The sequence below is a fragment of the Lissotriton vulgaris genome, chromosome 10 (genome assembly GCF_964263255.1).
Source record: "Lissotriton vulgaris chromosome 10, aLisVul1.2, whole genome shotgun sequence".
Lineage (NCBI taxonomy): Eukaryota > Metazoa > Chordata > Amphibia > Caudata > Salamandridae > Lissotriton > Lissotriton vulgaris.
The window spans coordinates 268,786,020-268,809,776 of record NC_141698.1 but is presented as its reverse complement, the minus strand read 5'-3'; positions in this window follow the sequence as shown (position 1 = coordinate 268,809,776).

Below are 23,757 nucleotides of genomic sequence, written 5' to 3'. Positions count from 1 at the left end.
GTTAAGGCTTTGTACTGACATTTTGAAGCAGTCGTGAGTGTGTGTTTTGTGCGTGCAAGTAGTAATGATGGGGTTATACATGCTTTCTGTGTATGCGTCTGTGTGTCGTCTGTTGTATGTCCATGCCTGTCATGTGAGGATGCACAGCATTGTTGGTGGGGTCATTGGTGCATGAAGACAAGGAGGGTGTGTTCCATGTTCGTGTTGTGAGTGCACATCCATGTGTGTCTGTGGGGATGCTTGTCCACACATGGGCCCTCAGTCATTTGATGTTGGCTGTTCTTTCAACATGTGTGCACGTAGCATTGTACATTTTTGCACACAGGATGTTGTTTGTGGGTGAACAGTGTGTGTGTAGTTATCTGTAGTGCCTTATATTTCTGTCACGTCACACATCCAATCAGTGTCTGCAACATGTATGATTTTTATTGTGTTGGTCAAGATGTGATAGTGTGGCACAGCTGTGCGGTGTTGTAAAATTGACACCTTCTACCATCTACTCCCACACAGGAGGGCTCCAAATGTGCATCGACCATACACTCTGCTGGAGGACATGGTTGAAGAGGAGGTGATCCGCAAATTCCGGCTTGACCGACCGACATTGCAGGACCTTGTGGCACAATTGGCACCTCATCTGCAGCCACGCAGGCCATATCCTGGAGCAATTACACCCACAGCAAAGGTGATGGCGGCACTTCACTTCTTTGCGACAGGCACATTCCAGTACACAGTTGGTCATGCCGGGGGGATGTCCCAATCCATGTTCAGCATGGTACTGCGGGATGTGCTGGAAGCCATGATGTGTTACAAGGATGATTACATCCATTTCCCACGTCCGGCAGAGCTGGCTGCAGTGAAAGGGGACTTCTATGCCCTGGGCCAGATTCCACACGTAGTGGGTTCCATCGATGGCACACATATTGGTCTGGTTCCACCCCAGGCATGTGAACCCATCTATCGCAATTGGAAGCACTACCATTCTATCAATGTGCAATGGTGTGCCTGGCTGACAACATCATCTCCCATGTGTGTGCCAGATTTCCCGGGTCCGCACATGACTCACACATCCTGCGGAGCAGCAGTGTCCCCCAACTGATGGCCAATCTGCGTCAAGAACATGCGTGGCTTGTAGGTGAATGTGCTGTGATGACTACTGTGTTGTATGTGTGCCAGGCTGTTCACACCATTCCTGGTAATGAAGTATGTGTCTGTCATCCACCCACCTAGGTGACTCTGTGTACCCAAACCGCCCGTGGCTGCTAAGCCCCCTACGAAATCCTACTACCCCAGGTGAAATGCACTATAATGATGCCCATGGGAAGACACGTAAGGTGGTGGAACGTACTTTTGGACTTCTGAAGTCTAGGTTTCGCTGCCTGGATAAAACCGGAGGGGCCCTGCCATACTCACCCGACAAAGTATGCAAAATCATGGTTGCCTGCTGCATGCTCCACAACCTGGCCTTGCGCAAAGATATTGAACTGATCATGGACCCTGCTGACCAACAGGTTGCTCCGCCTCACATCGCACACATGTCCAGTGATGAGGATAGTGGGGAGAAAGAAGGTGTGGACCAGAGGCGTCAGCTCATTGATCGGTACTTTCCTTGATTGTGAGTAACTACCTCTTGTGCTGCAGTTCAATGCGTGATGTATGTCTGCTGGTGATGAGTGGATGTGGTATGTGAATGCTGCCTGTTCTGTTATGTTCTGTTTGCACATGTGTGTGGGACATGGTGTACAAGCAATGCTCCCTGATGTGTGTCCGGTGATCCGCTTAATTTCTGATGATTGTGGTTTGTGGGAGGTTGCAGTACGTTGTTGTATGATGGGCGTGATTCAGTTTCCTGACCTGTGCTTGTTGTTCTCAGATTGTCCCTAGGTTTTCGTACATTGTATTTTACTGCCTTGTTTGTTTATAATTTTTCAATAAAAAGAAACAAAAAAATAAAATAAGCGACAGAGTGGCAACTGGCAGGTAGTACTCTGCCCTTTAAAGAAGGAGCAAAATTCCAGAACACACAACTACACATACCAGGACTCTTACGACCCACTGATATGAGATTAGCCTTATCAGAATATAGAAGTCCTGCTTACTGAGGGATCGGATCACAAACAAGCATTAAAAATGCAATAGGTCTCGCCTTTTATTAAGCTAAAGCCTTTTGCTTTGCTGTACAATACCATTAGCATAGCAAATGGCTTTAACTTAAACAAAGGCGAGACCTATTGCATTTTCAATGCTTGTTACTCTGGGTGATTGTAATATTTGGGCGGATGAGACACTGCAATACTCGAAGGACCAACAGGGTTCATGTGAAAGAGGAATAGTATGCCAAAGCCATTCTAGGAGCTTCAAACAGCACGAAAAAGATATTTGATATTGCTCGTGAGTGATCTGACCCAGAATGCACTAAGCAGGCCAATAGGAGTTCTCAGACTTTATGCGACACTTTATCGATTTTCTCAACAACAAGATCAAGAAAATTATTTTACATATAAATCCTCCCAGATCTTCTTTGTCCTTTTCACAGGTGGAGGATGCCACTTTGGACAAAATCATTGCAACCTGTACTAATTAAATGTAATCCTTCGAAATGTTGACCGAGGAAATTTAGGGCAGTAGCGATGTCCATCCCTTTGGGCTCTTTACTAGACCCATTAGCGCCAAAAGCCTGGAAACTGTTAGCAGATCGTGTGTTTCCGCCACTCCTAAACATTTGCGATCACCTTTGGAAATGGGCCAAGTTCCATGCGCCTTGAAAAGAGCACTAATAACTCCTATAAAAAAAAACCCTCAGCAGACCTGTCTGATCTTAGCAACTACAGACCTATATCTCAGCTGCCTTTCCCAGTTAAAATTCTTGAACGATATGTCAGCAAGAACTTATCTGCATATCTGGAAGTCCTCGCCCTCTTAGAGGAAGTACAATCTGCCTTCAAGCCTGTTCATGGCACCAAATCCGTTTTAGTTCTGGCTTTGGATGAGTAGTGGATCAGGGTCAAATGGCAGCATTGGTGCTACTTGATCTCACAGCCGCCTTTGACACAGTTAACCCCAAGATCCTCATTTCCAGATCATGGGAGATCAGGAAGGTGGGCGAGTACTTGACTGGATCCAATCTTATCTAACGCAAAGAACACAAGCTACATTGCTCACCCCATTTCGCTCCATGTTTAAACCAGTAGAGCATGAAGTGCCCCGGTCTCAGCACTAAGCAGAGTTCCTTTCAATAAATATCTGCGTCCGCTTGCAGCTCTTATTAGATTTTAGTGTATCAACTTTGCCCATTACACAGATTACAAACAGCTGATCCTCTCTTTGGGTAACTCTCAGTCAGAGCTACTGGACTTGTTTCACAACTGCCTAAGAGATTTTGCAAATCGGCTGAGCAGCAGCTCCTTAATGTTTAATGTAGACAAAACTGAGATTCTCTGCTGCTCGACTGATAAGCCAGACGTCTTTCTAATTTCCATCCTTGGTCAAACAGTGTCAGCCTGGTAGTGTTATCCATGGTCCATAATTTAGGGTTCTACTTTGACAAAAATGTATCCGTGGAGCCTCATGTTAACAAGGCTGCTGTGACTCTTTTTACCCCGCTCCGCACTCTTAGTAAAAGCTTACCTGTTATACCACCATCTGCAAAGGAATTTGTAGTACTGTGTATGATCATGAGCAGACTTGACTATTGTAATGCTCTTTGGTTAGGCGCCTCAGAATACCTAGTCAAAAGGCTCTATCGAGTAAAAAACGAAGGCCACTAAGTTCCCTCTGAATGTACCCAGGCACTGTTTGTCTTCTGGAGTTCTGGCAGAGCTCCATTGGCTTCCAGTGAAAGACAAGGTTGTGCTCAAATCATTATCAGCCAGATGCATCAACCAAAATAGCGATTGCAATAGGTGCGAATTAGATATTGCGATTGCTAAAAAATGAAAATCCATTCATGAAGCGAAAAAAATCAAAAAATGCGAATTCGCAAAATCAAAAATGCGAATTCGCAAAATAAATCGCAGAAACCAGGTAGAACCCCCTTAGCGAATTGTAATTAGCGAGAATCCAAGGATACTGTGAAATATTTTGCGATTTCGCAAATTCAATTTTGCAAAATCGCAAACCCGATTCATGGAAAATCGCAAATAGCCATATTAACAAAAATCGCAATTTTGCGATAGCAGTTTAAAGGGAATCACAATCAGGTGGGACATTTTTTTTTTAACTCACCTGTCATACATCTGAGGTCGATTTAAACAGACCCATGAGGCCATAGTGGCCTCCCACAATGGCAGGACTCTCCATTTTTGCGAGGAGGAGGTGGATACTTGCAGCAGGCCAGGCCAGAAGGAGAATCCAGGAGAGAATCTTCCGCCTGCGCATCACTTTGTTGGGACAGGCTCGTGAGCAAATATATGACAAGTGCAGGATGAATGCAGCAATGATTCTATACTTAATAGATTAATTGGACCCACTATTGCAGCGCCAAACACGTAGGACCCAGGCAATCCCAACTCATGTCCAGGTGCTATGTTGCCTGCACCTGCTTGCGTCAGGTAGCTTCCAGGATATAGTGGCAGAAGCATGAGGGGTATCACAGAGCTCCCTCTCGCGGATCTTCAAATCCTTCCTGGCCGCCATGATGTCTTTGATCAACAACCACATCACCTTCCCCATAAGCCAACAGGAACTGAGCCAAACAAAACAGGACTTCTACCAAGTTGCCCAGTTTCCACACGTGATCGGATGTATAGATTGCACCCACGTAGCCATATGTCCCCCTGCCGTAAATGAGTATATCTTCCGCAACCGGAAAGCATATCACTCATTAAATGTCCAAGCAGTGTGCAATGCTAAAAACATCATCACCGACCTCGTAGCACAATACCCAGGGAGCACTCATGATTCCTACATCTTCCGCCATAGTGGCTTGCACACACGTCTGCTCAGGGGTGATTTTGGCGATGGAAACCTGCTAGTTAAATTTAATACAATACTCATCACTGAATAATATAATGGCAATGCATACCTGACACTAACATATTGTTTGTAACTCTGTAGGTGACAGTGCATACGCAGTGAGGCATTACATCTTGACTCCATACCTGAACCCAGCCAGCCCACAACAACAGAGGTACAATGCAGCCCACATCAGGACACGTAATGTAATAGAACGGACATTTGGATTGCTCAAGAGTCGCTTCCGGATCCTGCATAAAACTGGAGGAGCAATTCTGTACCAACCGGAAACATGCTGCGGGATAATTGCGGCATGTGCCATGTTGCACAACATAGCAACAAGGAGAGGTATCCCCATTGAGGAATCCGACACAGAGGGCAATCAGCCCCCAGCACACCCACGCCGGGAACATCTTGGGAGTTCAGCGGAGGGGCAAAGAAAACGTACAGACATCACCCAGCATTATTTCTAAGGTATGTAATGATGACACACAACACTCAATTGCATTTGAAGATAAAGTATTTATTACCACGTCAGGCGGTAGGGGTGTAAAATTGAACAGAGCTGGTGGCCATTAGCACATTAACTGCATGCACTGAAGGTCACAATAGACACACAAAGGACTTGAAATGCAGTCACAAAGAATGTCTAGGACATGGTTACGTCACCATGATAAATTACACCCTTCTGAAAATGGTTAGCGTCTCCTCCCTCTCACACCCAAATGTCTTTCTCCTGCATCTGCATTCCCAGATGCAGCGGGAGGTGTTTGTCTACGGCTACTGCTCCTCCTGACAGTGGTGACTGGTGCAGTTATGCTGCTTAGGCTGGATGCCTCACTACCCTCTTCCCCTGTAACATTGCCCTGACCACCAGTGCTAGACTGCATCAGTTCAACGGCAGTGGTAATTTGGCCGAGTGCCTTGGACACATCCCCACAACAAAGGCCCATATCAATCTGCATTTCCACCGACCGACGTGACAGCTGTGCCATGCTGGCGCAAATCTTGTTGTTGGACCTGGTATAGCCACCCATGCAGGTCACAAACTGGTGATGCCTCCTCCTCTGTGTGGTGTGTCCCTCCTGCATCACATGTGCCACCTCCTGCAGTGTGTTGTTTTATTGTCTATTTCCTTCCACTAGTGCAGTAGTGAGCTCCCTCACACTCTCGGCCATTACTGATATGTTTTTGTTAATTTTCGTCATCTGCAGGTTGATGGCTCCCATATGCCTCGCTTGCAGGCGCTGCACCCGCACCATCTGTGACTCCACGCCACCCCACTCATTGGGAGTAGCTGCCTCCTGTGCTCAGGTATGGGTCCTTGGCTTGCGTTTTGTTCCTGGACGGACATGTGCCTGCGGTGCACTTGGACGGCTTGTCCCAGGAAAAGTAACTGGTTCCTGTTCTGACTCCATTGGCTGCAGTGGTGTAACTGAGGCCCTGCGTTTTGCTGGTGCCTTGGATTTGGGTGGTGGTGTCACAGGTTTTGACACAGCAGCCTCCTGGATGACCTGTGTGCTGTCTCCACTATCACTGTCATCAGTGTTTAGTTCGGCTGCATCTGTAATGTGAAACAGTGCAATATTATTTTATGTTGTTGCATTAGTTGAGCAACATTAAAAATCTATACATTTATGCTTTCACTGTCTCTCATCAATGACTGTACTGCATTTTGGTAGCATTTGGGCTTACTATGTTGGATTCTGACAGGCATTTGGGTTCTACAGACCACAGGTCCCATGATGCATTGGTGTCCCTATGTAAAATGTGGAATGGACTATTTCTACTGTGAGTTTGCAGGTTGATTTAATTTTGGACACATTCAGTATATACATTGATATGTTGATTTACATGCATATTAAATTGTGTGCTGCTGGCCGCCCCGGATGTGTCCAGCTGCATTACTCCCACCACTGCTTCATGCTCGATTGTGCCCTCAACCATGTCCTCCTGGGCTGTGTTGTCTGGGACTATTGGGCTTCCTCCTCCGGTCCCCTTCGCCTCCTTCAGCCTTTCCGCTATCCGCTCCTTGGCATGGCTACGCAGGTCGTACCAGCGTTTCTTTAAATCATCTATGCTGCGATGTGTGACCCCCACAGCATTGACCTTGTTTTTAATCCGGTTCCATATCCTTCTTTTTTCAGCCTCTGGTACTTGGAGGGAGAGCTTCCCAAATAGCTTCTCATGGTTGTTTGCCACCTCCTCAATGAGGTGCTCAAGTTCACTCTCACTGAACTTGATTTTTCTCTTCCTGGCCACTGCACCCTCCTCTGTAGCTGTTTGGGACATTTTGGCTGTCTCCACCTGTAAGCAAACTACAGTTTGTTTTTCCTGCTCTCTCTCCCAGCACTCAGCTTCTGCCTCTCTGTTCCTCTCTGCACAGGTGGCAGCATGGGCTGATTGACTTCCTGGTTGTGATGTCATCAGCCTGCTCCCAATGCGACTCTGTAGTTTTAACGGTCCCGCTATTTGCAAAATCGCTATTTGCGATATTGCTATTTGCGATATCGCAATTAGCGGGATCGCAAAATGCGAGAATGGTGGTTTTTCACGATAGCGATTCTTTAACATGGAATAGCTATTGTATTTAGCGATTTTGAGCGAATCTTTATTTTTTAGCTATCCTCATCATGCATAGCTAACAGCGAGTCCTTATTTGCGATTCCTTAATAATCGCTAATAAGGAATCGCAATTTCTTTGCATGATGCATCTGGCCCTATGTATTTTCGGTCAATTCATTAAATTGCCCTGTTTTGCTGCAAAGGAAATGTAAAAGTTATATACCTCCGATAGATCTTCGCTCCTCAACCTCAAACCTTCTATGCATTCCTACATTTCAGTAGAGTAGACAGGGTGGCCAGGGGTTCTCAGACAGGGTAAGACAACTCTGGAAGAGTATTCCTTCTTCTCTAAGAACTTGCCAAGACCTGCTTCAGTTTAAGAAAGCACTTAAAACTTGTTTTTTTCCTTGTATAAATACTCAGAATTTCCTTCAGGTTTCTCCCCTTGTAGGAGGCTAGTGCCAGGATATCTTTTAGGTCTCAGTTGCACTTTATAAATCCTTGTTGTAACAATAATAATAACAACATTCTGGGGTCGGAGTGCAGGCGGGCAGACAGATTGAGCAACAATCTAACAACATCAGTGTCTTATCATTTAAGGAATCAGGCTGTTTGGGGGCATGGCCATGCCGGTGACCAAGATGGCCTTACGGCGCTGAAGCTCTGCCAGACATGGCTCCAATTTTTTGTTGGATGGCACCTTTGTGCACCTGAAACTAGCCCAGAGGCGTTAGGGCTTGTCCTGTAGTGCTTGGTGGATGCTGTGACCCGGCTACTCCCTGTGGCCTCAGTGGTTTGGTGGAGGAATCCGTGCTCAGCAACAGCAACGCGCCTCGGAGACCATGCAGTGATAGGGTTCATGGATGAGCCTGAGGCATGGGACAGCCAGTGTTTTGAGCGTGAACCAGACTATCCCTGCTACATCGAAGGCAGCAGGATGCCATGGCGGCTAGAACAGGGAGGGGCAGTACCTGCTCGACCCGTTTGAGTACTGTGGCAGTGTGTGAGCCTTCTTTTAAATTTGCACTGTTGCTATGTTAAATGCTTCTGTGTGGCCTGCGTTCAAACGCGTTCTGTTTTTAAACTTCATCACTGTACCTGGAATTTACTGGCATTTATTTTAATCACGCACACACTTACCTGGATTTGTGTCCTGGGAGGTATGCTTTCCCTGCCCCGGTCTACTGCAGCATTTAGCGCCGATTGAGTGGCGGGCAGGGCGCCATCCCGGTGGGACTGTAGTCAGCGGGCTAGCTAGGGGAGGGATTACGCTATATAACGCACATGCTGATAGAGACACACAGCGGACGCTCGCAGCGGGCGCGTCGCCGGCTCTCCAAAGGGAAGCCCGTCTGCGCCCGTCCGCATCCCGGGAGCATCCAGCTCCAGCCATGCTGGTTGTCCCTCGTCAGCAGATAAAGGTGGTAGGAGATCCTTTAGTTGTGAGGAACTTCTGGCACTTGCCAACTCTAAATGTGATGGCGGCAATCAGAGGGCAGTTCTTCACAGTCTCTCCAGGACATGCCCCTCTGGTCAATTTTGCTTTCAAACAAGGCAGACAGCCCCTGCTCCTCGAGTAGAGAAGGAGATCAGGATCCGGGCCTTACTCATTAACTCTCGCTCAATGGTTAAACTTGCCCTTGACATCCATGAGCTTCTCTCGGACGAACAGCTAGACTCCCTATTTATAACCGAAACCTGGCTAAATGAGTCTTGCGCCCTGGTGGTGCAGTTAGCCATTCCTATGGGCTATAAAATTGTAAGAGCAGACCGAAAAACCTGGAGAGGGGGCGGTATTGCAGTGGTGTTTAGGGATACTTGGTCGTTTTCCATCGAAGTATCCGGAGAGCTAGTGGACGGGGAAGCCTTGAACTTCACCTTTGTCCTGTCGCCCCATTATATGCTGGGGGGCACCTTGGTCTACTGTCCTCATGGCTCACCTGGAGCTTTTTTTAAAGCTCTGGATTATGTAATTGTCCCTCGTGCTCACCGCTTCTCCAATTTTTCACTTCTGGGAGATTTTAACGTCCATTTAGATGGCCCGGAGGCAACAGATTCCAGTGCGCTCACGGATCGGTTTAATCTGGCACAGCTGACTCAGTCCCTTGCTGAAGATTGATATCCCGGCCTTGTCTGAGGCCTTGCTACTTGCCCGCCCGATGACTGCCCATGATCTTGAAGGGGCGGTAGATAGCTTTGCCTCTTGGATAAGCTTGAGGGTCGACTCTTCCTCCAAACCCATTTCCAACAGACAATTGAGACTCCCTCCTTCTAAACCATGGTTCTCGGCCACTCTAAAAGAGCTTAAACTGGGATGTAAATAACTGGAACGTTGCTGGCGTCAGGAGTACTGTCCTTCGGCTAAGGTTGCTCTTCGCACAGCTCAGAGGGATTATTATGCAGCCATTAGGAAAGCAAAGAGCGGCTTTAATGCGGAGCGGATTGCGTAGGCTAATAACAATAGTGGGGACATTTTCTTTATTGTTAAAAGCTTTCTGTCACCCTGTGCCGAGCAAACGGCCCTTCCAGTTTCCATCACAATGGTGTGAGGAGCTGTCTTCCTTTTTTATAGAAAATATACAGAGGATTCAAGACAGCCTAGGGGTGGATTCCCTGGAGCAGAGGAGTTCCCCGCCGCTGCCTCTTTTACCCTCCATTGCACCAACCCCTTTATTTACGCAGTTTCTGCCCGTAGCTGGGTCTGATATGTTAGCCATCCTCAATTCACTCAAGTCCAGTTCTCCTTCAGACCCCTGTCTAGCTAGAGTTTTGGCGGGGGTGGCTGAGGTGGTTCATCCAGAGGTGGCAACAATTATTAATCTATCTCAGTAGACTGCCACAGTACCCCGGCAGTGGAAACAGGCCAAACTCTTACCCCTCCTCAAAAAGCCCTCCACGGACCCTTCTAAACTCACTATCTCCCCATTTCTCTCCTGCCGGCATTGGCTAAAGTCTGTGAAAAGGTGGCTTTCCTACAACATGAGGCCTTTGGGGACGCTTTGCTGCAACTTTGTTTAATTTGCCGAGACCCTGTGCTTCCAGTCTCTTTGCGCTACTCCTCGCGGTACCCGCTTCACAGGTCCCGCTTCGTGGGAGTCCTTTGCCGGCCGTGAGGTCAGTGTACGTGGTGGACATCAACTGTGGGCGTGACAGCGGCAGGCAGGGCTGCGAGCAGCGGGTCCGGGACTTCAACTCCCAGGAGCGCCCGCCAGCCCAAATCACCAGCACGAGGCCGCTCTCCCTGCTTGGCCAGTCCCACCATCGTGTTTAAAAACCCCTGCCCCTGGATTTCTTTGGGACGCTTTGCTGCAGCTTTGTTTATTTGCCGAGACCCTTTGCTTCCAGTCTCTTTGCGCTACTCCTCTAGGTACCCGCTACGCGGGTCCCACTTCGTGGGAGTCCTTTGCCGGCCGTGAGGTCAGTGTACGTGGTGGACATCAACTGTGGGCATGACAGCGGCAGGCAGGGCTGCGAGCAGCGGGTCCGGGACTTCAACTCCCAGGAGCGCCCGCCAGCCCAAATCACCAGCACCTGGGCCCCTCTCCCTGCTTGGCCCGTCCCACCAACGAGTTAAAAAACCCCAGCCCCTGGATTTCTTTGGGACGCTTTGCTGCAACTTTGTTTATTTGCCGGGACCCTGTGCTTCCAGTCTCTTTGCGCTACTCCTCGCGGTACCCGCTTCGCGGGTCCCGCTTCGTGGGAGTCCTTTGCCGGCCGTGAGGTCAGTGTACGTGGTGGACATCAACTGTGGGCGTGACAGCGGCAGGCAGGGCTGCGAGCAGCGGGTCCGGGACTTCAACTCCCAGGAGCGCCCGCCAGCCCAAATCACCAGCACCTGGGCCGCTCTCCCTGCTTGGCCTGTCCCACTAACTTAAGTTCCTATATTTGCAACCTACCACTCCCGCTGCGCTGGAGCGCCCGGGAGAAGCCCGGGCAAAGGCCGGGCCGTTTGAGGCCGTTCGAGGACGTGAGAGACCGGACCGGGCCATCTCTCTAACTCCCACCTCTTGTATTCTACATCGAAACATATGTACTGTTAAATCACTGACTCTGCACCTGCGAGCTTTGAAATACTTTGTTTCACTGACCTTTTGTTTATGTAAGATCTTATTTTCCTGAATTGGCCTAACAGGAATAATGGTGATAACTAGAGGAAACAAAACTAAGGCAGCTGGGGGTGTGGGCAAGCTATTAGGCCCTATGGACGACTTCATCCCTAAGGCAAACTCATTTATTGACCATAGTATCTATCTCTCTGATGGAAGATAGGGTGTCCTTGGACTTAGCGTTCGCTAAGAGATCCTCTATGGGTAACTTAGCGGACGCTAGAACCCCCGTATTAGATAATAACTCCGGCCAAAGGACACTTTGTGAGGGTAGGCGTAGCCTACCAAACAATGTGGACCTGTCGGCTTCCCAGCTTTCCGACTTCCAGACAAGCTCAGACCTAGAAAGAACACCAGAGCTGTTACCCCAAATTACACCAGAGGAAAGAAGGCAAGCAAGAGGGAGGACGCCATAAGAAAACAAAAGAATGATCCGAAAAATTCCATCCCCAATGAGATCGGCGACATGCCCAGTATGATAGAGAACGCACCCCCCCCCAGAGCAGAACAGCTAGTAGTTTCTGCGATTATTCACCAGTCCGCACACAATACTCTTGTCCCCATTAGTTTGGAATCCCCTATTCTTTTATCCTGCAGCAAGGAAATTACCGATAGAAATAACTCACAGCTGCTAAACAAGATCGCAGACTTACTGACATTTTTTCTTGAACCAGTAGAAGCAAGATTAGTGAAGATAAAGAATCAGCTATCCAAGATCACAAACCTCACACAATCCAAGCAAGTGCCGGGGGCCCAAAAAACGGGGGGAAACAAACAGAATAAACAGACCTTCCCTAAGCCCGCAGTTACACAAAAGAATGTATCTACACCCTCAGATGTAACACCTAAACTAACACTCCCTGAAACATTAAATAATAACAGAACAGTGAATCCTTCCACTAATGTTGCCATAACTTTACCACAGGGAAATGCCCTGTCAATAATAACACCTGCGCCTAAGACATCAGCGCCAAAGAAATTGGTACCTAAAACTCAGGCTTCTAAAACTCCGGCTTCCAAAACTCCGCCTTCTAAAACTCCAGCCTTTAAGATTCCGGCCCCGGAAACCTCGGCCCCAGCATCCAACAGAGGTGGCCCGAGGGGACCGCCCGAAGTTAGATTTCCTGTCGATATGCCACCGGAAGCATGCCCCTTTGTAGTGGCAATGACAGGTGTGCCCGAGCTAGTGGATCACAACGCAGAACCGATGTGGTCATTGAAAAACAAGGCCCAACACTGGCTAAATATCAATCGCCCCATTCCACCAAATTGGCAATGTAGGATTTTGACGGTACGTAGGACTCCATGGATGGGAAATGGCAGAAAAACAATTCCGGGAGACTGTATTGTGATTACGTTCGAAGACCCCCGAGTAGTACATTATATTTGCTCTTGGGACTACTCGAGTGTAAATGGAGGTATAGGCACCAAACCACTTTTCTTTTTTTACCCTTCAAGACATCGCAACGGTCCTTTTAACGATCATGACACCCCCTGGGCTGTAGCAGCCCCCCGTCACTTCGAATATGGTAACACAAGGCAAATAGGAGGCCCTCGCCACTATGACTATGATAGTTCCTGGCACACAGTGGGGCCACGCTATCAGGGAGGAGGATGGGACGACTGGGGTCTGCAAACGCAGAGGACGGCTCATAGAGAGCCACCTCGCTGGGATGCCTGGTTCAGCATCCCGACGAGGAATAGATTTAGCGTCCTCGAAATGGTCGACTGACCATTAACGGAGACCAAATCTATTAATCCTAACCTACCCCAGTTAACGCCTAAAATAAAATTAATTTGTTCAGCAAATAAAGCTGTGGCGGTTAATCCAGAACCACAGCCCCTACCTATCCTCTTCTGGAATGTTGCGGGTTTACGCCCTAAAATTGAGGATGGGACTGCCATGCACTTCCTGGAGCCAGGTAAAATTATCTGCCTCCAGGAGACACGGTCCATGACGGAGCTCCAAATCCTGGCCTATAAAACATACTCTATCCCAGCCCTGGGCAGTAGTGTAGGTAGACCTAAGGGAGGGTTAACCACGTACATTGCAAACACCGTGAACCACTTAAAAGTGTCCATAGTCGACTCTGACCCAAATTTTCAATTACTGTCTCTTTCCTTTAAGAACAAGGAGCCCATCCTCTTGATTAACCTCTATAACAACCTAGAGGATGACCAATTCCTGATCCTTCTCTCTAACATCCAGGAGAGACTAACTCCGTTTTACCAATCTAAGGCAGGAAAAGGGGCGATTCATCTTCTATGGGGAGGGGATTTTAATCTCCACCCATGCCCACAAGCTGAGAAAAATCGCTGCGGGATAGTGGATGAACATGACACTCCACTCATGCATTTTGCCCACACTAAGGTGGGGATCGCCATGAATAATGTGTTATCTGACTTAGATCTTGCAATAGCCAATAGGTCAAGTCCAGGCTCAAAGTTCTTGCAACCAACATATGTGGGTAGGGGACACCAAACGACAGTCGATTACATCCTCCTGTCGTCTGGATTGTTACGTATAGTTAGATCCTTCCAGGTTCTGACTAATGCATTAAGTGATCATTCTGCTTTGAGGATGGATCTTTATTTGACTGATTCCAAGCCCCTAACTACAGTTATAGCGAAAACCCTTGCCCAGAACAAATTGGAGTTAGGTAAACAAAATGGTTATACATTAAAATGGGCGAAAATAAATCCAGCCAAAATCACCCAAAAATTGGTAAAAGCGCCATACCCAAACATAATTAAATGTCTGGACTTATCAGAAACAGATGAAGAAGTCATAAATAATTTTACCCAAATATTAGAGAAAACTAAGGGACTTCTCACAATAAAACCAAGGAGCTCGAACCCAACCACTAAAGGGTGGTTTAACCATAGTTGTACTGTGGCCCTAACTAATCTAAAGCTGGCCCTGAACAAAACACCCAGAGACTCAGAACAAATCCAACTCCTTAGACAGCAATATGGAAGGGCACGCAAACTAAGAATACAAGAACTAAAACAGAAATTATGGGACAACCTACATACTAGTGCCGTCTCCAAAAATAGCGAGGCTTTTTGGCGAACCGTCAGATCCCCCTATTTAACAGACGATAACAGTCCCAAGATAGAAGTGGCCATAGAGGAAGATACCTGGGTGTCCCACTTCTCCATAATCTTTAAAAATACAGTAACATCAGGTGGGACAGAAAACACACATCCAACAGTTGAATACCCAATACCCCTGCATTTCGACATCTCCGAGTTATTAGTGGCACTGGAAACAAGTAAAAATGGGAAAGCTCCAGGCCCAGATGGGGTCCCAGTGGATCTTTTTAAACACAATCTGGATCTCTGGACCCCCATTCTTACCAGAGTCTGCACTGCAGCCGCAAAAGTGGGACTGATAAAATCTTGGACCCATTCCATCATGGTCTCGATTTTAAAAAAAGGGGATTGTCAGGATGTTAAATGCTACCGCCCCATCTCACTGCTGGACTCTCTGGGCAAGGTCGTTGGCAGGGTAGTCCTTGAGCGACTCCAGCAGTGGGCTGGGGAGGGAGGCATTATTTCCGATCTTCAGTTCGGATTTCGGGAGGGGTTTGGAACGGTAGAGCAGGCCCTCAATCTTAGCTTGATACTGGGCAAATATACCCAAGCAAAGAAGGACACAGTCTATATGGTGTATGTAGACCTGTCCGCCGCGTTTGATTGCATCTCACACGCAAAACTCTGGATGGTTCTGAGACAAATGGGAGTGGATCCCCCTCTTCTAGATTTTTTGAGAGAGCTTTATTCCAAAGCATCTGCGAGGGTGCGCTTTGGCGCGAAGGGGGAGTTGACAGCATCTTTTGGAGTGGAGCGTGGAGTCAGGCAGGGGTGTGTTCTGGCCCCCTTTCTCTTCTCATTGTACACGAACGGCTTGGAGGAAGAGATGCTGAGGGGAGGCCAGGATCTCCCACGGGTAAAACAGCGCCTGATTCCCCGCTCTGCTTTATGCAGATGATGCTGTCATTCTGGCGCGTACTCCGCGTGAATTACAGAAATCCCTGAATAGGTATACGGATTTCATGGGTGGATTGGACCTACATGTGAACGTCAAAAAACGTTTGTCATGGTAGCAGGCAGTGGAAAAAAACGAGCAAAGGACATCTATCTCAAAAACCAAAAACTTGAGGTAACTGCCCAGTACCCGTATTTGGGAATCATGATTGACGAAAGGCTGAATTGGAGGCCAGCAGTAGAGGCAAGGTGCCATCTTTTTAAAAGAGCCATAGTGGCCCTGATGAGCTTCTCTCAGAGATTGGGGAGGAGAGCACCAGTGGAGCTACTAAAAATTTATAGTGCCAAGTGCCAGGCTATTGCAATGTATGGGGCGGGGGTCTGCGGACACATAGACGTTAGCGCCCTCCAGGTGGCAGAAAACACCTTCCTCAGATTCCTTCTAGCAACACCGAGACGGACCTCAATCTACGCATCCCACTTGGAACTTAGAATCCCTTATTTGGAGGATTTGTTAAAGATCCAGCCATTATTGCTTTGGCGGCGCATCTGGACTTCTGATAAAAATGCGCTGACACAGGCAATCCTAGTAGACTCAATGGCTCTTGACCAATCCTCAAAAATAACATGGCTTCGGTACATCAGAAACTTCTTTAAGGATCTTGGCTTTGAGAAGTATTATCTTCAACCTGAAGGTATCATTGATCTACCAAAGAGAGCGTTGAAACACCTGGCCCTGAGACACTTAGGGCCATATGTAGGTGGCCAAATACCGATCGGTAACACCGAAAAAGGGTTATTTTCGGTGTTACCGACAAATATTTAGCCATGTGAGATGTACGTAATACCGAATTGATTCGTTAATAACGAATCGGTAAAAAACAAAAGTTACCGACTTGAAATTACCGAAACAATGAATACCGAATCGGTATAAACGATTCGGTAAAAACCCCAAAAATGCTATGTAGCAAACCTCGGTAATACTGAATTAGACCAAAATCGGTAATAACTATGCACCTGGCTGGGTGTGGCAACTTCCTGTTTGGGAAGTAATTGGGTGTATCAGGATTGGCTGATTCACCAAAACGCTATTTTTTAAATTACTGAATCGGTATTTCCGAATTCGGTAATGGATTCGGTAACACCGATTCGGTAATAGCCTATCGGTATTTATTTCTATTACCGATCGGTTCACAATCGGTATTTAATACCGATTTGCAACGAATCGGTAATGTTTAACGAATTTTTACCTACATCACGTTTACCTAATTCTTAAAACCGATTCGGTATAATTCGGTATTAAGGATTCGGTATTCGCGATTTACCTACATATGGCCCTTAGAGTCCTTGAGGTTGACTTCTGAGTCGACAAAACCCTCGGTCCTTCATGCCAACTTGATTCAGGTCACATACTCTATCCAGCCGTATTTAACATTACAGACTAGTACGCATGATAGAATGTTACTGACAAGATTCAGATTAGATTTTTTTCATAGATTAGTAGCCTTTCGAGAGAGAAACAGATGGGATCTAATTCTCCCTGTTTGTCCCTGTGATGAGGAATCTATACAGACTAATTTACACACAATATTGTTTTGTAAATTCCATCATCCACACAGGAAAATTTGGCTACTACCACTATTAAGGCGTTGGGGACTTAGACAGTGTCGCCCAGCAATGCTACGCCTCCAACTGCTAGAATCAGAACTTGTTTGCTATCTTGTCCTTAATTTTCTAAAATGCGTTATGAAGCATAGGAAAAATCTGTAAAATTTATGCCGGATCTAGTTTCAGATGACGCAACGAAATAACTTGATGTTCTGTTTTAAACATGCTAATTTGTCTTTGTCTGAATTTTATCTTGTAACATGATCTCTCGTTTAACATGAAATTGTATTATCAAATGTTGCTTTTATGGTTTTCCAATGTGTAAAGCCGAATAAAGAATTATTTTTATTTGTGGAAGCTTCCGGTGCTCTTCATCCAGCACAATCCGGGTTTAGGGCTTCTTACAGCACCAAGACCGCTCTTGTTGAAATGGCAGAGGCGTTTAGGGAGTGCCTGGATATGGGCGGCAGGGCGGCCTTGATTTTGCTTGACCTCTCTGCCGCCTTCGATATGGTGCCCCACCAGCAACTTCTCGCCGGACTGTCATTTATCGGCATCGCAGGCCCTGCCTGGGATTGGATAAAATCTTTCTTGGAAGAAAGCACCCAGCAGGTCTGGATGCCAACTTTTTCCTTGTCGGTTAGGAAACTGTCTACTGGAGTTCCCCAGGGGTCTACGCTGAGCCCTTTGCCCTTTAAAATCTACCTGACTCCCCTGATCTTCTTCGCTGAGAAGTTGGGAGAAAAAATAATAGCTTATGTGGATGACACCCAGCTCCTATTTACTTGGAAGGACTCCAACCTGGCTACTGACACTGCCCAGAAATGTCTCTCAGCCTTATTTAAATGGCTTGCACATGCCCAACTCAAGTGCCACGAGGATAAGTCGGAGGTCCTCCTGTACGGCCAGTTCCCTCCTGCCTTCAGAGTAACCCTGTGGCCCCGACTTTTCTCGTCCAAACTTAGAGGGAGATCCAGCGAAGAACTTAGGGGTCTGGTTTGGTGAAGACCTTCGGTTTTCAGACCAAATTAAGAAACTCACAGGAGTCTGCTTTGGCACTCTAAAGTCTTTAAGAAGGTTCTTCCCCCTGCTACCAAGGCCAGCCAAGGAAATGGTTGCCCATGCCCTTATTCTGTCTCGCTTCGACTATGCCATTGCTTTGTAATAAGTAATAATTATTGTTTAGTTAGTTAAAACCATAACAATTTAAAACAGGTAGCAAAAGCAGATCAGAACAATATTGTAACAAAAGGTTAAAAGGAAAGACTTAAACATACTATCATTTTATATCTTCCGAGGATTCTAAAAACAAACAGGATCAGTGTTAGAAAAGGTTCAGTGCATTGAATTAGTCCACAGTTTTTTTGTGCTTTCGACCCTTTTAGCACAACTTTCTGAATGCTTTAAGAAATGTAATCAGCCTGCCATTCAATGAAGGATCTGAGGGGTTTAGGCACGCCATTATTGCAGCTCTACAGGATCGAATACCTCTTTCATTGAAGCATGTTTTTAGAAGGATTACTCGTTCCGCCTTCAGTTTGTGCTGAGGAGGCTTTCGCATCAGCAGCAGAACCCTACCTGGAGGAACACCTCGCCACACGCAGCCTCACGCCCCTGGGTCCAGGAACGCTGTAGGTCTCGCCGCCATCACCAACTCGGCGGCTGGAGACTACAGCTCCCAGCGGGCTTTGCGTGTACTTCCGGTCCCCGCAGACAGCGCGCCCGGAGGCGCTACAAAGGCGGGCCAGCCCCTCGGTGGAGCGGGAGGCTTTCGCATCAGCAGCAGAACCCTACCTGGAGGAACACCTCGCCACACGCAGCCTCACGCCCCTGGGTCCAGGAACGCTGTAGGTCTCGCCGCCATCACCAACTCGGCGGCTGGAGACTACAGCTCCCAGCGGGCTTTGCGTGTACTTCCGGTCCCCGCAGACAGCGCGCCCGGAGGCGCTACAAAGGCGGGCCAGCCCCTCGGTGGAGCGGGAGGCTTTCGCATAAGCAGCAGAACCCTACCTGGAGGAACACCTCGCCACACGCAGCCTCACGCCCCTGGGTCCAGGAACGCTGTAGGTCTCGCCGCCATCACCAACTCGGCGGCTGGAGACTACAGCTCCCAGCGGGCTTTGCGTGTACTTCCGGTCCCCGCAGACAGCGCGCCCGGAGGCGCTACAAAGGCAGGCCAACCCCTCCGCGTCGCGGACGCGCGCGGGCGACGCCGGGCGGAGCCCGGGCAGAGGGCGGGCCGTCTAAGGCCGTCCAAGGACGACCAGGGACGGGACGGGCCACGTCCTTATCATCTTCCACAATGGGTAAGCGCAAATTGGCAACACCAGCGGCTGATGAAGCTAAAGCGAAGGTGCCTAAATATACTACAAGTATACTCACATATCTAACTACTAAGGTGGGGGAACTATCATCTCAGATTGCTGAGTCCGAGCGTGAACTGGGCCTTGCTCCTAGTCCTGGGACTGTTGATATTTCTAACTCCTCCACCATAAATTGTATACCACTGGAGCCTCGGGTCATTATTGAGGCTTGTAGACCCACTTTGTCACTTCCTGCTACAGTTCTTCCATGCCCGGCCATACCTGAAATCGTGATACCTAACTCCCCTTTGAACCCCGGGGATGCTGGAAGGTCGGCTTTAACTATGGCTGGTCCTACCCAGCCAGCCCTTCTGACGGAGGAAGTCATTATGGCCTTATTGGAAAAACTGTTCACAGATAGACTTGAGACTGCTCTAATCCAGATTGCCTCGGATATTAATGAAACTCTGAAGGACTGTGTTAAGAACCTTATGACAAAATGTGATCGTATAAATGATGTTCTTAATACTCGGGCCCCTGCATTCTCTATGCCTTTGGCTCCATGTCCCTCAGTTGTACAGGTCACTACCCCTAAAGTTGGTGACCCACCCGTAACTAGACCAGTCAATATCCCTCTGTTACCTATTGTCAAACCTGTGCCACCAAAAGGGAAAGTAGACAATGGAATATACATCCCCACGACAGAGGTTGGCCACAGTGCAAGTTGCTCCACAAGGCCTAGAGGCCAGTGGGGGGCTCCGGAAAAAAGGGTACCTCCAATAAATTTACCTCCGGATGCAACACCCTTTGTCGCAATTCTGGTTAACGTGCCTAAACTTGAAGACGGAGCGATAGAACAACATGAGTCTCTGCTTAGGCATGTTAAAAAATGGTGTAATGCCAACTGCACGGGAGAAAGTAACATCGCAGACAATATTGTAACAAGTAGACGGGTAAACTGGGTGGGTAGAAGCAAGAAAGAGGTATCTGGAGACTGCGTCATTGTAAATTTTAAATCTAAGAATGTCGCGAGTCGACTTTTTTGGGATGACTCCCCTCTGGATCCTGTAAGTAAAGGGGTTCGGGCGATGCCTCTGGGTTTCTTTTATCCCCGTCCTCATAGGTTAGTTGTAAATGAGAACATCAAGTTACAGTCTATTGATAACACTTGGGCAGAGGACAATCTTATCTCACCCATGCCTTTCAATGTATGGATGACTAAGCCAACTAAACCTAATGGTGTAGTAAATGTTGTAAGGAATACACCCTCTAACAATCTACCATTGTCAAACATGTTTTCAGCATTAGCTGATAGAGTAGACATTGAATGACTAGCACCTGTACCCGAACAGGATAACCTGACTTGCCAACTCCCAGTCAATACTGATGTGGCCCTACCTGTTGTTAGAGTCGAACCTGTTATTAATGACCCATTACAGTTAGGGGAAGGGCACATACGGTTAGTATCATGGAACATCGCGGGCCTACGGGCAAAACAAGACGACCCTATTTGGTTACAATCAGTGAAGAACCATGATATTGTCGCATTACAAGAAACTTGGACGAAAGATAAAGGTTTCTGGGTAGAAGGATACATTTCTTTCTTTGTTGATGCCCTGAGCTCCACATCGGGTAGGGACAGAGGGGGTTTGCTATTCCTTGTTTCAGTTAAAATTGCAGGTAATGTTAGAGAAATCCCTAGTTCTTCTCACTATTTTCAGCTGGTGGAAATTTGTTTGGCAGATAAGAATAAGATTGTATTAATAAACTGTTACAACTCCATGCAGGGGGGACCCCCAAATTTTGTTTTAGAGGGTCTATCAGACTTTTTAACTAAATACATGTCAAAACAAACCACTTTTGTCCATGATGGGTGATTTTAATGTTCATTTGTGTGAGTCCCATTGCCAGATTATTGATGAAAACGGTCCTGATTACACTTCACCGCCACACTTTGAACATAGTTCTAAGGGTGTGGCGATGGAAAACTTGCTCTCATCAAATGACCTATATGAACCAGGGTTCTCAGATACAACAAACCGTGTGGTCACGTACAACGCAAGGGGCAGTGAATCGATTATTGACTACTTTTTTATGTCCCCAGGGCTCCTTCGTTATGTATTGTTTTATAATGCAATTGTTAGTGGATTTAGTGACCACAACCCTGTGTTATTGGTTTTGGATGCTCTCTCTGGTTTGTATAAAGGAGTAGTAAGGGCTACCTCTATAAGGGATGTGAGGAGTAAAGACCAAGGCAGACGCCTCAAATGGTGTAAAGTCTGCCCAGAGGATTTTCATGGTCGTATTGTGCAGGATATGGGAGTTGAATTTGGGAAATGTATGAATAGAGAGATGAGGGGAGGGGAAGTTGTGAGTGCCTTTGAAGCTATCTGTGCTAGAGTGGATAAAGAGCTTAGAGTCAAACCAGGGAGGGGTTCTGTCCCAGTGTGTAGATGGTTTGACCACTCTTGCTCACAGGCACACTCAGCTCTGCTGAAAGGTCTTAAACAATCGCCTAGAGACAGGACTTTGGTGGCAGATCTAAGAAGACAATACGCTTTGGCAGTCAAACTTCGAAAAAAAGCCATCAAAGATGAAGCCTGGGACTCTTTGATGGACCCCATAACCCTTAAACATAGCTCCAAATTTTGGGCTATAATTAATAATCCTTTGTTCTCTCACACAAATAATTTGGATCTTGAAATTAACATATCTGAAGCTGACTGGATTAATCATTTCTCCAATATATATGGTTCCAATGAAATTGCTGAGGTGTTTAAAATACCTTACTCCCCTGCTTCTCCCATTAATTTAGATTTTACCAAATCAGAAGTAGAGCTGGCAATTTTAGGCTCAGCTGCAAACAAAGCCCCGGGCCCGGATGGGGTCCCCCCGGACCTATACAAACTTAACTCGGAGTTGTGGGCTGAGATTTTAGCTAACGTTTTTAATTGTGTGTATGAGGGGGGGTTGCCAAAAACATGGTCATGTGCCATTATAGTACCTATTTTTAAAAAGGGCCTAAGAAGCGACCCAAAGTGTTTTCGACCAATTTCGTTATTGGATTCTTCAATGAAGATTTTGGGCAAAGTCCTGCTTGCTAGAATTAACACCTGGTCCACAGATAATAATATTCTAGTAGATGCCCAATATGGGTTCCGTGCTGGGAGGGGGACTGAGGACCAATGCCTAAATCTTCATTTTTTAATTTCGAAATACACAACTGTTAAAAAAGGGTCAATTTTTGTTGCTTTTATGGACCTGTCCACAGCTTTCGATTTGGTGAATAGAGCTCGGCTGTGGACCATGTTGCTAAAGCTGGGTCTGGACCCCCCCCTTGTATATTTTTTGGCAGAATTACACAAAGATCTGAAAGCTTCAATCAGAATGGACCAAGAAGGTAATCGTACCGCCTGGTTCAAATCCAGCAGGGGAGTGCGGCAGGGCTGCATTCTTGCGCCCATGCTCTTCACCTTGTATATAAACTCACTTGAGGAAACTCTTTTATCTGCGACCTTGGATACTCCGCGTGCAGGGGAAACTCGTATTCCGGTTCTCCTGTACGCGGATGATGCCGCTTTAATAGCTCGGACTCCCATAGGTCTACAAAAACTTTTAAATGCTTTTAATGATTTTATGCTATCATTAGACCTAGTGATAAACAACTCCAAATCACACGTCATGGCTTTTGGGGCTGGTAAAAACAACTCCAGACAGTTTTATTGTAATGGTGACGTGATCACTAATGTTAAAATTTTTACATACCTGGGTGTAATTTTTGACACCAAGGGGAGTTGGGCTCCGCAAATTGTAGCTAAAACCAAAGCGGTTAGAAGCTCAGCCACTGCTATCCTAAGTTTTGCTAGGAGACTGGGCGGGAAGCCAACAGGTGCCTTACTTAACTTGTACAGGGCAAAATCAGTGGCAATAGCCAGGTCCGGCTCGGGTCTGTGGGGCTATGTAAATAGTGAATCAATTCAAAGGGAAGAAAATAAATTCCTGCGTTCCGCCTTAGGGCTTCCCCAATCTACAGCCACGTTTTCAGTCCACCAGGAAGTTGGGCTTGGTTATATATCGGACACCCTTCTTATGGCTCCTATCTTGTTATGGATAAGGCTTTGGACCAATAAAAACTTGGGTCTTAATCATAAAATACTGGCGGACTGTTTAAAACTAGACAATTATAAAAACATTATTTGGCTTTCACATATACAAAAGTGCTCTTTGGATCTGGG